Consider the following 18,348-nt stretch of genomic DNA (forward strand, 5'->3'; position numbering starts at 1 on the left):
GTCATATGAAACTTGAAATGTTTGGTATTGGATATTGTTGACAGATGACAATACGCCAATTAGCACAAATGGTAAGTTCCGACAGTGCCTACAAGTGTGCTACTGGCCGCTAAATGGCAATACCGGTTTCATATGTATACACCTGCTATATGCAAGTGGCAACATTGGCCAAAGATCTACCGTACACTTTTAGTGTTTTGCACTTACGTTTGCCAATGTTGCCATGTCAAAAATGGTGATATTGAAATATTGAATAATGTACATTTGTACAACAAAGAAGAACTTTGTACAATTCTCTTTTTAATTACATTTATTGGCAATAAATGTAGAAATACTGAAATAATTATATAATAATACTGAGAAGTAATAAAAAGAAATAATAATTAAAACACTAGTGTCTATTGCAAATTTATATTGAAAAGTTAGTCGCTCCAAGCACCCTGATAGATATTTCTTATCTGCGGTGCTGCTTGGGTCGGAGAGGAGAGCATCAAGCATGCGTCTACCACCACACTCGCTCTCCAGCCGAAATAGTCGTACACGCCAAACATGGGTTCCTGGCGGGAATTTCCCCTAGCTGAGTATGTCTGGCGTAGTTGATCGACACAGATCGAAAAACAAATAGACGGAGAGCACAAGTCAAAGAGGAAAAAGAACGTAATGGTCAACGGGCTGAAAGTGAATAGTGAAATGGGAGAGGAAGAGGTTAAGAAGCTCATGAAAGATATAGGAGCACAAATTAGAGTAGAAGGGGTACAGAGAGTAGGAAGAATGAAGGAAGGAAGGGAAGGCATGTTTCTGGTGATATTGGGATGTGAGGAATAGAGGTTTGATGTTATGGGTAAAAAGAAGTTTTTGAAGGGAGGAACAGAGAGAATAGCAGAAGATCTCACATGGCAGGAAAGGAGAAGAAAATGGTTGATTGAGCAGAGGGCCTGGGCGGAAAGAAGGAAAGGTAGCCAGCTGATAATAGGGAGAGATAGAATTTGGCTAAACGGAGAGATGTGGATCTGGGACGAAGAAATAGAAGAATTGAGAACTTGGCAAACAAAACAAGGAAAGGAGAAGGTGGTTAAAGAACAGGTAAATAACAAGGAAAGAAATGCGTCGGGGTTTACAAAATAAAAAAAGGGCTGGATATGAGGACATGAGGAACGGGAAGAGAAGATGGGCATGTGAAGGCGGCATTCTGGAATGTTTCAAGATTAAAAAACAAGGAATATAATAAGAAGAGAAGTAATGGATGCGGCTATAAATAGATTAAAAAGAAATAATGCTACAGGAGAAGATGGTTTGGAGTACGAACCTTTGAAGCTTGTGGGGGATCTGCAACAACGTATGGAATGGAGAGGAATGGCCAGAAGAGCTTATAACAGTGCTGGTGGAACCACCTGTCAAGTAAGGGGATGGAAAGAAGGTAGAGGAGTACAGAGGGATCACTCTCATGCCAGTTGCCTACAAAATATATGCAGAAATTTTAAGAAAAAGGTTAGAGAGTCAGATAGAGGAAAGAGAAAGTATTTCACACAACCAGGCGGCTGTTAGAAAAGGAATGGGAACCATAGACAACATTTACGTACTGAACTACTTCCTGAGCAACAATCTAGGGAGAAACAGAGGGAAATTAGTCGCGTTATTCGTGGACTTTCAAGCAGCTTTTGATTTAGTAAACAGAAAAGTGTTATGACGCGCAATGAAAGAGAGGGGAATAGAAAGAAGGCTTGTGGAGAGGACAAAGGAAATCTTTACTGAAACCAGGATTAGGGTGAAGATAGAAAAGGAAGAAGGAGAGGTATTCTGAATAGAAAGAGGTCTTAGGCAAGGGTGCCCTTTGAGTCCGCTACTGTTTAATATGCTGTTGGCTGACCTGGAGGAGAAGCTAAAGAAGAAAGGGTGGAGCAGTTCTGTTACTTCGGTTTTTGGTTTGAGGCAAAAGCGGGAAACAAGGTGCAGTTGAGGAAAAGAATAGAATGTGCGAGTAAAGTAATGGGCCAAGTATGTGGTAAAGGAAAGAGAAGGTTCAAGGACGATTGGAGAATGAGGGTCTAGTTGTTTGATGTGTTGGCTTGGGCGGTGTTGTCTTATGGAGTGGAGGTCGGGGGATGGAAGGAACATAGGAAAGCCCATGACTCCAATTCGTATCCACATACTCTACATAGATTCTCATCTTCAACCACCCAATATCTACGATAGGGTGGCTCAAAAACGCTTGTTTTGTTTGAAGGGCAACGATCCCCCCCCCCCCCATTTTTTCCAAATCCGACAAATCACTTTTTTGAGTTTTTGAAATAATTTTTTAGGGTTTGAAAAAATGTTACTTTAAAGTTTGGTGGCCTGTATAGAATAATCCAACGAGGAATTTCATGTATTAGACATATTGTTTTGACACCCCTAGACACCCCAACGAGTACCTGAAAACTACCCTTAAAACAAAAAATGTTAATTCTTCATAAAATCGACCTTTTGAGCACTGTATTATGGTCTTTTGTTTAAAGGTAATTAAAAAAACATAGAGTCAGGGACTACATAGCGAAGTTTATTGTCAACTCTTTTGTACAGCAACTCGTTCTTACATTCATAATCTTTAATTTCACTTGTCTCGTGACCAAGTAATTAATGTTTAGGTTTGTTTAACAATTCGCGTTTCCGCTTAAGGTTTTCGTCTGCGAACTGACGTATTAAAATTTCGTCTTCCGAATTTACTATAGAAAAGATTCCTATCTCTAGCTTTAATAAATCGCCATCTTCCTCAACACTTACAGGTGCGCGACTCATGGCATCCACGTGAGGTAATTTTTTCCCGCCTGCTGCTTAATTTCAAAATTATATTCAGGTAATAAATTATTCCAATGAATTATCTGTGGATTTTTTGTCTTTTGTGTATTGAGATAAAGTAGGGCTCTGCAAACAGTTACAATTATAAATTTAATATTGATCAACTAGGTTCTCAATCTACAAACTGCCCAAATAATCGAAATTAATTCTAATTTTCTGGAATGTTAATTTTTTTCGGCTTCGTTCGTTCTGCGTCTGATCGCATAAAGCGGGTGAAATTTCTTATCTTTTGCGCTTTGTAATAACATTCCCGCTAAACCCTTCGGGCTAGCATCTGTATGTAAGTCAGTTTCTCTTGTTTCAGAATACGCTTGCAAAATTGGATAAGAACCTATTTTGTTTCTTAATTTCTCAAAAGTTTCCGATTCGCGTTCGCACCAAGTAAACTTGAGAATCGCTTTTACTCTGTCTACACTCGGTCTGATTCCTTCTACGGAAATTTCAAATCCAATGTAATCTACTTTAGTCATAAGAAATCGATATTTTTCAAATTGATTGTTTCCCAAGATTTTCCTGGAATTTGGATATCGTCTAAGTAGAATAATATATTCTTATTTCGCAGAGGTCCCAAAACATTGCACATCAACTTTGATAAATAGAATGTGACTTCGGGCTGCGATCGCATTACAGTTGTCCTTAGACCAAAGGCAATCAGGACCTGCTGCTTAGTTTCACTTATACTCAACCCTAAATCTTCACAAAATTTTACTTTTGCGTAATAGTAACTGCTCACCATTTCACCTTTGTGTTGAACTCTTAGATGCATTTTCTCCCATTTGGTAGTTTTCTCTTCTTCTAGTATATGAGAATTTCTAAACGCTGCCTCTAAAGCTTCCCAGATAGTAAATTCCGTGCTCGCATTTGAAACCAATCCCGTACACCGTCTTTCATGTGCATCTTTGCTTCCTCGAGAACAAAATTGTCTGACCAGTGGTGCAGCTTCCTCATACAGTCCAGAGATTCAATCCAATCTCTTGCGTGAAAGGTTCCAACCTCTCCTTTAAAATCCTCAATACCCTTGCTTGAGTCCGGCATTATGTGATAGTTAGGTACGGCTGCTTGATCATTGCAACGTGGCTGATTATCCATTAAACGATTAAACATTTGCACCGAAGACCGAATTTTCTTGAATCCTCAAATTATCACCTGCTTCCGCTCCTGCTACTACGTCCCCAGATCCGATCTGTAGGTACTCAAGGAAAGGTCTGTTTAGTAATTGGAGACGCACTTTTGGATAAGTAGGAGTTTATTGGGTAAACTCCTGGGAAATATCTTACAAGAGTAAAGTAATAAACTTAACCGAAACCAGGCACTGATATCGCATTAATAGTAATCGCGCTCGCTCTAATCGCTTCGTCGGTTACTCGCTTCTTCCGACCACACGATCAACGCTCTCTTCATTACTCGTCTCGAGTATTCGCTGACGACTGACTCCTGAATCTCTCCACGAGCGCCGCGTTCTTCTATCCCTTCTCCTCGATATTTCAATGCTTCACGAGACTACAAAATTCAAGAGTTCCACTTTGAGTGTTTTAATTTGCAACTTAGTTATTATTACTTCAATTGGAAGAATGTTGGCCTTAGAGTTTGATTTTTTAAATTTCATTGGCCGTGAAAAATATTTTCGAACCGGGAAATGACCGGGAATTTTTTTCTTTGATTTAAACGGCCACTCTGATCCTAAAAAATTGATATTTATAAAGAATAAACTTAATGTAGGGTACGGGGAGAACAGTTTTGTGAGTGGGTTTTGAGTGATAAAAATTTAATATTGCAAAATTTTGAAATTCTGACTTCAGATTCGGGTCCAGCGACCCCAAAAACCCGTAAGTACCAAGATTTATGCAAATCGAGCCGTTTTTTGTATGTTCGTCCGCCATATTGGATTTGCCATTTTGGATTTCTGAATTTTGACTTTATATTCGGATTTAGCGACCCCAAAAACCCCAAGATATAAATTTTCAGGATAACAAATTTTCCTGCCATCTTGGGCACTTTTGTCGAATTCTCTCTGCCAGCGAAGGGGTTAATTTTACTTGCAAAAAGCCAATCTAATATGAAACGGCTAATTAAGCAAAATGAGGAAAAAATGTTGAAATAATGAAAGTCACTTTTTAGTGCCACTTTTAAAACTGAGTCGCTAGGATTTCAGTTTAGAATGCGTAATTCGAAAATCTTTCATTTTAAAAACGTTAAAAATTAAACTATTTCAATTGGAAAGTCTTAAACAAATGTGAACGCTCTGTTGAAACTTTATAAACTATTTTTAATTTTAAAATAAGTTCAAAATAATATGTATATATTTATAATGAAAGGCTTTTATTAAATTTCAAACTAAACTATTTCATTTTTAAACATTGCAATTTGAAATTTTTCAATTAGGAAAAAGGACAATTACCTAATATTTAAAAATATCTCACCGTTCATTTAAAATCAGTAATTATAAATTAAATATTCGAAACTAAAAAAAAACTAAACTTTGAACGTTACAATTTTATTGTTCTATTTAACAAAATTTAATTTTAAATCAAATTGTTCAATTTTTTTGCTATAAATAACACTTGAACGCCTATTATTCTAATAAAAATTCGAGTAAGTTGAAGTGATCTTTAGAAGATTTGAAAAAATTCGATATTAAATTAAAATTTGAAATCATTTCAAATAATTTAAACGAAATGTCTACGTGTACCGAAAAAATCCCGGTCTTCGTACCAAATTTTTGATGCAAATAGCCCACCACCTAATTTAAAATAAAATGTAGATTTTGGCATATTTTGAACAAAAAAATTTAGAAGCTTTTCAAGAATTTTAACAAGCTTCAAAAGAATAACATTTCTTACGATTGATAGGAAAATTTAAAATGATTTTTTATTTTGAAAAATTATTTCAAATTGGAATAATTTGAAGACATTTAGAAGATGTGAAAAACTTTTTAAAATATTTTTAAATTTGAAAAAATTTAAAACAACATGTAGATGTTTCAAGGCCTTGAAATAAAGTTTCGTAGCATTTTAAGGATTCTAAAACAATTTAAAATAACAATAATTTAACTTTTAATTTGAACCGGGAATTTTCAATCTTTTACAAATTTGTAGTTGGAGCTGGAATTTATCCAGAATAATAATAATTTGGACTTGGAACACAGGAATTTTCTAGTTTTAACCAATTCCAAGCTAGTACTGGAAATTTTCGAAAAAGAAGAAAATTGTGAATTGTAACAAGAAATTTTCATAGAAATACATAGTAAATGATCTCGACTCGAGAAGAGTCCAAATGTTAAGCCATTTCGAGCACCCCTAGCACTTGGATGGGTGACCATTTGCGACGTACGACCGAGTTGTGTACTCGGATTTTGAAAACCCGGCTAAACTCGAAAGGTGGTTTTCTGCATTTTTCCTCTCATCTGGCCAACTGTTTAGGCAACTGCGAGTAATTCGAATAAACTCGTTTGTAGCCGCATTGTAATTAAATTGTACTAAATTCATACATACTATTATGGAATTACTGGAAGAAATTAATAAAAAGAAATAATTACTGAAACTAATGAAAATGAAAGTTTTTACCATTATACAGTTTTAATTTCTTTTTTAATTCTTATTAAATATATAGTGCATACATTTTCGTATAACAGCTAATTTGTTTAAAATGTTCAAATGGTTCAAAATCTAAAAAACAGTTAAGTTCTGAATTTGTTTATGGAATTTATTTTAATAATAAATCATTAGTATAAATTTGCAAAGTATCATATTAAAAAGTGATTGGAAATACATTCTTTGTTGATTCCGTAAACAAATTAAGCCTATTCTTCAAAAAATTCCCAAACTCTTAATTTGCTCATGAAAGTAGTTTAAATAATAAATCATGAAAAGTTGATTATTATAATTAATCGGAAAGACGTTCTTCGTTAAATTTGTAAAAAAAACTGACCCTATTTGTTGAAAAACAGCCAAATTCTGAATTTTTTATGAAAGTTCTTGAAATAATTAATAGTTCTTGTAAATTTAATAAATAACTCAGGAAAGAGGCATCGCAAAAACATTCTTAGTTAAATTTATAAACAAACTGTGTTTATTAATTAAAAAATACCCTTACTATCAATATGTTTATGAATTTTGTTTAAATGATTAATAATTATTATAAATTTACCAAATATCGCGGAAAATGATCATCGAAAGACATTCTTAGTTCATTCCGTAAAGAAATTATGCCTCTTACTTGAAAAATAGCCAAACTCTAAATATGTTGATAAACATTTTTTAAATAATTAATAATTGTACATTTTCAAAGCATCAGAGAAAATAAATAATCGAAAAGATATTCTTAGTTAATTATGTTAAAAAATTGAGCCTACTCGTAGAAATAAAACCAAACTCTTAATTTTTTTGTTGAAATTGTTTCAATAATTAATAGTTCTTTTAAATTTACAAAGCAACGTAGAAAAGAGTAATCGAATGGACCTTCCTAGTTTATTTCGAAAACAAATTGGCTGGTAGCATAAAGCCCAAACTCTTAATTTTGTAATTAAAATTGTTTAAATAATTAATAGTTCTTATAAATTTGTAAAGCAACATAGAAAAGAGTCATCCGATAGACATTTTTAGTTGCCTCCTTAAACAAATTCACTTGTAGAAAAAAGGTTAAACTCTTAATTTTGCAGTTGAAATTCTTTACATAATTAATAGTTCTTTTAAATTTGCAAAGCGACATAGAAAAGAGCCATCTGATAGACATTCTTACTTGCCTTCGTAAAAAAATTAACTCGTAGAAAAAGGTCAAACTCTTATTTTTAAATAGAAATTCTTCAAATAAATAATAGTTCTTGTAAATTTACAAAGCAACATAAGAAAGAGTCATCAAATGGATATTCTAAGTTGATTTCGAAAACAAATTGACTCGTAGGATAAAGGTCAAACTTTTAATTTTTTAAATAATTAATAGTTCTTGTAAATTTGAAAAGCAGCATAAAAAAGAGTCATTGTATAGACATTCTTACTTGACTTCGTAAAAAAATTAACTCGTAGAAAAAAGGTTAAACTCTTCTTTTTAAATTGAAATTATTTAAATGAATAGCAGTTCTTGTAAATTTGCAAAGGTACATAGAAAAGAGTCATCCGATAGACATTCTTAGTTGACTCCGTAAAAAAATTGACTCGTATCAAAACGGTTATACTCTTAGTTTTTAAATTGAAGTTCTTTAAATAATTAACAATTCTTGTAAATTTGCAAAGCAACATAGAAAAGAGTCATCCGATAGACATTCTTACTTGATTCCGCAAACATATTGACTCTTCAAAAAAGGGCACTTTTAATTTTTAATTAAAACTGTTTAAATAATTAACAGTTCTTGTAAATTCACAAAGCAATATAGAAAGGAGTCATCGGATAGACACTCTTAGTTGGACTCCGCAAACAAACTGGCTCTTAGAAAAAAGGTAACTTTTAGTGTTTTAATTTAAATTGTTTAAATAATTAAAGTTTATGTAAATTTGCATAGAAAAATAGAAAAGAGTCACCGGTAGACATTCTTGGTTGACATCGTAAACAAATTTACTTTTAGAAAACAGGGCAAACTCTTAATTTTTTAATGAAAATTGTTTCAATAATTATTAGTTCTTGTAGATTTACAAAGCAACATAGAAAGAAGTCATCGGATACACATTCTTAGTCTTAATTTTTTAATTAAGATTGTTGAAATAATTAATATTTCTTGTAAATTTACAAAGCAACATAATAATTTATACGTATTCTTGTTAAAAACAGACATTTATGAAAATTGTTTAAATAATTACAATGTTTGAAGATGAAATAAATGTTTAAAAAGCATATATGAGCTCCACTCGAATTCGGCACGATTGCTAGAAATGTTAACATCCATAATGTAAACAGATCCCCCAAATGTACCTTGACGCTTTAGAGCTAGCTTTGAATGAAATTCAAGTCAAAATTCTACAATTCAAACTCTAGACTCGACTTGTATCCCTAGCATTTACCGCCGCCAAACGCATCACATCAGGGCAAGAGCGCACTTCGGTGAAAATGGCTTGGCTTCACAATACGCAGCTCTGTTCTTAGCATAAAAATGATTCTAGATCGCATTTCGGTGCGCATGCATTGGCTTCATAATAGATTCCGCTGCTCTAGATTCTGCTTTCGATTCTAAAGAATAGGCGGTTAGTTTAAATCCAACCAACAGGTGAAGAGATAATGTGGCTTCAGATTTCGAGATCAAATCGCAGCCTCCTTTTTATGATAGTATGATAGGATTCCGATCTGGAACAGGGAATTTTTTAATAGAATGAATTCTAAGTTGAAACTGGATATTTTCGAAAAAAATTAAATTATTAAATGGAACAGGGAATTTTACAAAAAATTATAATTCTTAGTTGAAAGGGAAAATTGTTGAAAAAGTATTAAAATTTCGGATTTAAAGATGTACTTGGAGTTACGATCGTTCATTTGAACCAAATTAAAAAAAAAATAGTTTTCAATTTTTTTGCTTAAATCAATTAGAAGGGCAAAAAATAATATTCTGTCGGAAAGAATTGTCGAATAAACTTTTTTTCAAGGGTTACCTACCCTTGCACATCACCTATTATTCAGACCTGCCTAATACAAGTTTGATTATCGATATTTCAAAATATAAAAACGTCAAAATACTTCTTTTTTTATCTTACGAATTATAGTGTGGGTGAGAATGTGCGGCAAGACCCTTAAAAACCACTCCTACTATATCAATACCTAAAATGTTAAAAATTACAAGTTTGATGGTCGATATTTAAAAATGTAAAAACGTCAAAAGACGTCTTTTTTATCTCACGTGTTGAATTTCTATAATGAAATAACAAAAAGCGAAACGACAGAAGATTTATATAGTTTTGATATTTTAAATGATGTAGGCTCTGCTTGCGCCGCATGTTCGAGCTTGTTTATAAAACGTGCCGATAAGATTTCATTGAAAACACCTCATTGTGGGTAGTATTTCGTTTTTGACACTGAATTTAGTCGAAATTCTGCCTTCGCACAATAAAGAGCAGTTTTAAACCGCTTATAATTTTATTATCTAAAGCCTTAATCCTAATAGGTTATGGGCCCAGATTTTCGCGATAATAATAAATAATACTTTCAGAAACTTATATTGTTCGCGATTAAATTAAGAATTGATAAATATGGAAACTAAATTAACAAAATGCAATATACGACCGTTTGATGGCGAAAAGTATACGGTGTGGAAATTTCGAGTGAAATCGTTACTTGCGGAAGTTATGTGTGAGATGTTGTGGGCAATGATCTTTCGGCTGAATTATCGGACGAATAGCGTAAAAAGGAGTTTACTGCAAAAAGTGTAACTGCGGAATATTTGGGTAACTCATTTCTCAGTTTTGCTAAAGAAAATGCAACCGCAAGGGACATTTTTCTGAATTTAGACGCCATTTCTGAAAGACGTAGTCTTGAAACTCAACTGGCTTTACGTAAGCAACTCCTGAGTCTAAAATTGCAAGGGGAAGTTACCCTGCTACAACATTTTACGAAATTTTACACTATAATTGCTGATTTAATAGCAGCAGGCGCTTCACTCGATGAGATAGACAAAATTTCGCATTTGATACTAACCTCACCCAGTACGTACGATGGCATCGCAACTGCTCTGGAAACATTGGGTGATGATAGGATGACTCTAACTTTTGTAAAAACGTGACGTTTGGACCATGATGTCAAAATACGAACGGAAGAACGATCCAACACTACCCTTAAGGTTTAAATGCCAGCGGAGTACCTACAGCGTCGGGATCAAGTATGAGTAACATGACATCCAAACGTTGAAAATGGAAACCACGTAAATTCTCCAAAAAGTAGCAACAAAAACCAAATTTCGTACCACTGAAGAAAGATGGTTTTAAATCTCAATACAAACTTTCGAAAGTGAGTTGTGAGCATTGCGGACGTTCAAATCATCAGAAACCTGACTGTTATTATTATAAATGATTAATGCAGCAAGAGAATAGGGCACAAAATTAGAAAACTGTGCAAACAAATATTGCAAATGCTGATGGTTTTGCATTTATGATGGGATTTACATATCCAAATAATTTGACCAATGCTGATGAGATAAAATTTTTGCCGGATTCAGGAGCAACGGACCATATCATCAACCGAGATGATCTATGTACGAGCTGCTGCTCTTTATCAACGTCTATAAAGATCTCTGTAGCAAAGACAGGAGAATCGATCACTGCAACGAAATGCGGAACTATTCACGTGATGACAAATCTGGGAGTACCAGGCATCTTAGAAAACGTGCTGTACGCGCCGGATGCAACATTCGATTTACTGTCAGTTCGACGCCTGCAAGAAAAGGGATTCAGGGTAATTTTCGATACTGATGGGGTCACTGTTGAAAATAGTAAAAATGAAACGATTTTAACAGGTAAGCCTCTTAATGTTTTATTCGTTGCAATATAAAAAATAAATAAAAATATGGCGAATGGAAGCCACATAAATATTACTAAAACTAATAATTTCAGTTTGTGGCATGAACGTCTTGGCCATATTAGTATCTATAAATTTAATTAAATAAAGCATCAACAACTTTTTGAAGATGTTCTTGTCCTAGAAGACGTCAAGCCTACAGATGAAATAGGTGAACCTTGTTTTTCTGGTAAGCAAGCGAGCCTTCCATTTCATAAAGTTCAAAATAAAGATATGTTTTTATTGCGACCATGGACGAGAATACATATCGAATGACTTCAAAGAGTTTTGCTCTGAAAAGGGAATAATGTTCCATTTAACTATACCTTATACACCTCAACAAAACGGGGTAGCAGAATGCATGAATCAAACAATGACAAAAAAGCTCGTGCAATGATAAACGCAGCAAACTTAGGTAAACAGTTTTGGGGCGACGCTGCTTTAACAGCAACTTATTTAATTAATTTAACTCCCACTAAAGCTTTTGAGAGTTCGAAAACCCCGTATGAACTGTGGCATAATAAAAAGCCCAGATTAAATAATTTGGGTGTTTGGTTCTACTGTATATATCCATTTAAAAACAAGAAATAGTAAATTTGACCATAAATCAGTCAAAGGAATTCTTGTTGGATATGAACCAAATGGGTGCAAAATATGGGATCCTGCAACTGAGAACTTTCAAAGAGCACGTGATATTATTTTCGATGAAACTAATTTCACGGTTTCAAGGCCATGGTTATCTGGAGGGATTAGTCCTCCTACAAAATTTTACGATAACAAATAACGAAAACTGTGATAAAGCACAGAAAACGCGCAAATTCCTGAAAGTAGCAAATCTCTATTACCTGAAATCAAGCTGCAAAATATTAATCTAAGAGAACCCGAATTGAGAAGAAGTGACAGCCCTAAAAATCGTTCTCAGCTCATTTACAAAGAAAATGATGACACAGTTTGATTCATATGCAGCATGTACGCAAGCTGTTATCTATGAATTTCCTAAAAATTTTCTTAAAATTAAAGAAAGGGGTGATCGAACTCAGTGGGAGCTGGCGGTTTATTGAAATAAAAAAAGAGCATTTTCGTTTTTTTATATTTTCAAATATCGACAATCAAACCTGTCATTTTTATCATTTTAGGGGCGGATATATTAAGGATGGTTTTTAGCTGTCTACCTGAACATTCTCAACCATTCTATAATTCGTGATGAAAAAAAAAGTTTTTTGACGTTTTAATATTTTCAAATATTGACAATCAAACTTGTCATTTTTAAAATTTTAGGTTTTGATATAGTAGGGGTGGTTTTCAGGGTTCTTAACGAACATTCGCACCCACTCTATAGTTATTGAGATAAAAAAAGCAGGGAAATGCCTCACAGTAAAACCTTTCCGTGGATAAGAATAAAAAGCGAATACAGATTTCTAACATCAATCTTTCCAATCATAAAAGACTTTTCCGCTAAAATAAATTTTGTAACGTAACTATTAGGGTTCGTTATGGTCCGCTTTCGAATTCCGCAGTAACAGTCTGATTTGGAAGTCTACAGTAACAGGACAGTGGCGCTGTCAGCAGACAGATTTCGCGGGAAATTAAAAATGCAATAACAGTCATTTGCTGTCACTTCTCAGGTTTTATTTGGTTATACTATTTTAAAATACGTCAAAGATAATATTTATTATGGAAAATGGAAAAATAAGTTATAAAAACAATTATTTGTTACTTTTAAATAAAAACTTAGAATTATGCAATGATTATGCGAAAATTTGACAATTATGCAACAATTATAGAATGATGCGTTCTATGCGATTGAAAAAGTGTATATTTTGCATAAAAACTTTGTAAATCGCAAATATTTCAAGTAATATTTAATTCTGAAACATTGTGCGGTTATGCGATTTGCATAATGTTCGGGTTCCTAGCCATGATTAATTATTTACATAATTACATCATGTTTTTAAAGAGATTTACTACTTCAAAGAATGACCAATTATACTTCGTTAAAAAAATGTGATTAGTTTTGAAGAATTTTGGGAATAAATAATTTTTAAATAAGTTACATGATTTTAAACAATTCAAAATGGTTTAAAAAGTCATAGGAGATATTCAAATTGTCCATTAGCAATCATTATAATACGTAAAAATGTAGTTTTTTTAATTCTTGAGTCTTATTTAGTGCGCGGTGGAGGGGGAGGGGATAGAATGGGTTAAAAAAAGTTATTAGTATAGGGACCATGCTCAAGTGAAAAACTTCTCTTTTGAAAATATTCATATAATTAGAAAATAAGTGCATAAAAGTATACAAAGTGCGAATACAAAGACTACTCGTCTACAACTGACTCGCCAACACCTCAGTCTCGCGCTTTTCGCCTAGGATGGCGTCACTAACTATACCGCGATTTAAATAACATATGCTTATAGAAATATTAATCGTACAATCGGCCATCCGCCTCAGATGACTAAGAAACCCACGTCTTCATATATTTTGCGCAGGTACTCGTCGTCATAGGACCTTCCCCGTCACCTACTCTCTTAATGTCATAAGTACCGTTTGAATTAACTTTAGTTATCTGATTAGGACCAGGAAACTTAGCTTGCAGTTTTCGGCCTGGTTTCATCTGGATGTGCTTGATCGCAACGAGATCTCCCACAGCATATTTGGAAGGTGCTCGGCGACGTAAATTGTAGGTTTTCCTGTTTTCTTTCTGAAGTTTTCCTATTTGTAGCTTTGCTTCTTGACGCAGTTCGTCTCTGGATTCTTCAAACTGATGCTGCCACTCCGTCTCCAAGATTTCTCTCGACTTTAGATCATGTGAGCGACGCATCTCAACTCCCGTAAGTAATCGGAAAGGAGTCCTTCCGATATTTCGATGAAATGTTGAATTTAGCGCCTGTTGAAGCATATTCACATGTTGCTACCCTTTCCCAGGGTTGTCAAGTGACATTTTTGTCAAAATGGGTATAATCACGCGATTAATTCGTTCAATTTGACCGTTTGCTCTCGGCAATCCAGTCGTTATACGATGATGCTGGATCTTCTCTTGATTACAGTAACCTTGAAGCTCTTGAGAAGTAAAGGCGGTGCTCCGATCGGATATTATCCGTACTGGATTCCCAAAGATGTTATTCTGTTTGTCTAGTCTTTCAACAACTTCTCGGGTAGTGATTGACTTGGTTGCATACAGCCAGTTAAACTTCGTAAAGGCATCGGTGACCACGAAAATGTGACTATACTGCTTACTCGTTGATTCTAGGGGTCCAAGGTGTTCGACGTGGTAAGTATGCAAAGGTACATCCGTATTTTCAATAGTATGTAGAAACTCCTCCTTCCGACCTTCCTTGCGTTTGGCTATCAATCAGGCAACACAATTGGAGATTTATCTTACGACTTTCTCAGTCAAAGATTCTATATAGTAGTCTCTTTTGATAATCTCCTCCGTTTGTTTCACAGCATAGTGTCCACGCTGATGAGCTGAGCGAATGATCTTATCTTCCATACAGACAGGAACCACTAACAGGTCATTTCCGTTCGTGAACCTGTATAGCAGGCCATTGCGTATCACGTGGTCATTATTTGAACAATCTTTCAGAGAATCAATAACGTTCTGAATTTTCGCATCATCCTGTTGCGCTCTCCTGATTCTTGCGGTGACATCGTCTGCTTTAATCGTCATAATCGGATAGCGGCTCAACGCATTCACATGCTGCATTCGTGAACCGGATCAGTGCTCAATCGTAATCGTCAAGGAACTGTGCCCATCTCCAAATTTTCGTAGACATCTCCTTTTCCTGAATCGTCTGCTGGAACGCTAAACAGTCTGCTACGATCTTAAAAGCTACACCCAGAAGATAGACACGCAGCTACTCTAACGCATAAATAATTGCCAGCACTTCGAGTTCATAACTAGAAAAATTGTGTTCGATAGAGTAGTCTTATGATGACTCAGGTAGTGCGTGGGGTATAAACCTATCATTATCGGGTGATCGCTGAAACAAAATCGCAGCTAAACCATCTTTACATGCGTCGGTGTGTAATTCGGTTTCATGAACACGACCAATGAACTCCAATACCGGTTGATCAGTCAACTTTTCTTTTAATTATCTAAAGGCCTTCTGCTCCTCCGAACCGAATTGAAATTCTCTGTCTTTACGAAGCAAATCGCTTAACGGCTTAGCCAGCAAAGAGTACTGATTAATGTATTTTCTAAAACAACCCTTCTTAACGTTGCTTGCAAGTTCTCGAGCGCTTCTTGTGCATTTTCGCTAAAATGTTTATGTCATCGAAGTAAACTAAAACAATTCCTTTGTTAGCTTACGAACGAAAAATGTAATTAATAAATCGCTGAAAAACAGAGGGTGAAATGCAGAGTCCGAATGGAGTTCTCAGGAAAACGAATTGCCCCTTATGCGTTACAAAGGATGTACACTTACGATTTTCTTTATTGATTAATTTAATAATTCACCGTATCTAAGATCTAAAGTACTGAACATCCGTGAATCCTTTAAAGCATCAATTTGGTCTTCGATTAATGGAATGGGGTATTTATCCCTCTCAATGACCCTGTTAATTCGTCTATAGTCAATACAAACGCGAATACAAACGCGAGGAGTACCATATTTTCTTTTCGTTAGAACCACAGGACTCGAAAATTCAGATGCAGCAGGCTCAAGAATTCCGTCTTTAATCCATTCATCCACCTGTCGATCCACGATTTCGCGCTCAGGAATCGGCAAGCGTCGAGGCCTACTAAAAATAGGCTTATTTTCTTTCGAAGTTATATTCAACGTAATATCAGTAGTCTTTGTTTGATTCGGCTTATAATTCAATAAAATATCTGCGGCTTTCTCACATGCAAGGTCATCGTCAATCGGACGAACATCAATGTCAATCTTTTCCGCTACAGTAATATTTGCTCTGACTTCCGCTATTGGTAAAATATTGCGACCTATTATGTACTTCATCGGCATTGATTCTACAGGGACTACGTTAAGATCTAGATTATATGGTTCATCGCCTATCACAATTTCGGCTTGAAAAGAGTCTACGGTTTCTACATTTCCGCCTCCAAATCCGGTAGCTTTACATTGAAATTCGCTCAAGTTAACCAATCCCAGATCTACCAAAGCAACTTTTCGCAATAAACTCAATGCATTTCCGGTATCAAATAACGCTTTAATATTTACATTTTATACTGATATCTACTTATAACAATTGTTTTTTGTTACAGTACTTAGGAAATTGACTCTTGCTTTTGAATTTGACAGACTGGTTGCCGTTATTGCTTTACAATTCGGAGCAATGTGCCCAAATTTATTACATCGAAAACATTTTGCGCCTTTTCTTTGTTTCTACAATCGTTGGACATATGTCCCGTTTATCCGCAAATAGAACAACGTATACCCTTAGTTTTCGTCGATTCCGACTTCTTTTCATCTACATCAGCTTTCTTTTTAACCGACTGAGAATTTACTTGTGGACTCGACTTTCTAATCTTTTCGTAAGTCTTTAATCGTTCTTGAAATTCCCTAATATTTTTGCGCTGTATAAAACTGCTTTGTTGCAAGCACCATCACCTAAGCCCTCGATGACATGATCGAATAAAGCATCAGTCTCAATATTTCCCCGGGGTGCTATTTCTCGCATTATTAAAAAGTACTCCTGGACAGATTCCGTTTCATTTCTTTTTCTTTTTGAAAGAATTGAATGGAGCTGAGCACCCGAAATCTTGGTCGAAAACTCTGTAAGCGAAGCTGTCCTTAACTTTTTCCATGTGACGAGTCCCCCCGACTCGCGTTGAATAAAAAGCTTGGCCTATCCTTTCTACGATCTTTTCACAAAAATAACTTTCTGCAAATCTGTCCATTGAAACAAGGCATCTGCGTCTTCGAAGTCAGCCAACCATCGCTCTATGGAAAAATTATGACTACCGTCGAAGTCCCGAATTGTTTCCTCAATATATTTAAATCCTAAGGAAAATTTTACAGCTTGCGATTCGCCAATCCCATGTTTTCAATTTCGACCCATTTTCCGCAGCGCCCCCTCTGACCTAAGCTTTTGCGAACTAAAATAGATGATAGACGGTTCTACTTGAGCAGTCAAACAGGGCGGCATTTTTTTCAGTTTGACAATGTCGGTAGAGAAGATCAGAGTGGGTAATTTCGCGTATATTGTCTATATTCTAGTTCGTAAACTGGCTAGGTGAATTTGGGATGCTTTATTTAAAAAGTTGACATAAAAGAATCTGGAAGATCTTAAGGGAATTTTTATAATTATGCACAATTAAACATTTTAAAAAAAGTACTGTTTTTTTTGGTATTCAAAGATTAATTTAAGAGCCTATTAATCAAAATTTTAATCATTCTTTTAGTACATAACGGTGAAAACAATAAAAAATGGTGGAAAATAAACATTTTTTATTGAAAATTAGTACTTTTTTATATTTAAAGATTACTATATATTTTTTGAATTCATTGTTTATTGGTAGAAAATTTATGTTCTCGGTTTAAAAATCTTTTTTTTCATTTAAATTGAACTCTTGGAAATTTTTTGATTTTGAATTGAAAATTTAACTATTTTATTTATGCTTGAAAATTGAACTTTTTCAGTAAAAAATTCATCTATTTGGTTGACAATTTTAAGATTTTTGTTTTCAATTTTGTTGCTTTTAGTAGAAAATGAATTTTTTAGGTTAAAAACTATTCTTTTTATTGAAAATTAAACTTTTTTTTCATTCTCTTGAAACATTTCAAAGTTGTTAAAAAGTTTCTAAGCATGTGATTCAAAATCTATGAAAACCAATTTTTTTTATTTTTCATTTAAAGTGTTTTTTTTTTGTGCAGTGAAATTAGAAAAATTTATTAAAGTACAGTTCATTAGAAAAGGCTAATTATAACTTTCGTGTTAAGAAAGGTATGAATGTTTATTTATAACAGAAGTGGGGCATAACGTAAGTTAATTACGAGGGTGGATTGATAAGTTTCCGGCCTGACCAAGAGATGGCGCCACTAGGCCTACCTTGAGGTGGCGTTCTATAGTACCATCCTTAGATAGCT

At 34.5% G+C, this 18,348-nt stretch overlaps 1 protein-coding gene across 3 annotated transcripts in view; it reads left to right on the forward strand.

Annotated features, from left to right (window-relative positions):
• LOC117180020 (neurogenic locus Notch protein) overlaps nucleotides 1–18,348 on the forward strand; it is a 385,864-nt gene that overhangs the window by 279,231 nt on the left and 88,285 nt on the right. The gene's annotated exons all lie outside the window — the stretch shown is intronic.

Source organism: Belonocnema kinseyi, chromosome 9 (assembly GCF_010883055.1).
Source record: "Belonocnema kinseyi isolate 2016_QV_RU_SX_M_011 chromosome 9, B_treatae_v1, whole genome shotgun sequence".
NCBI lineage: Eukaryota > Metazoa > Arthropoda > Insecta > Hymenoptera > Cynipidae > Belonocnema > Belonocnema kinseyi.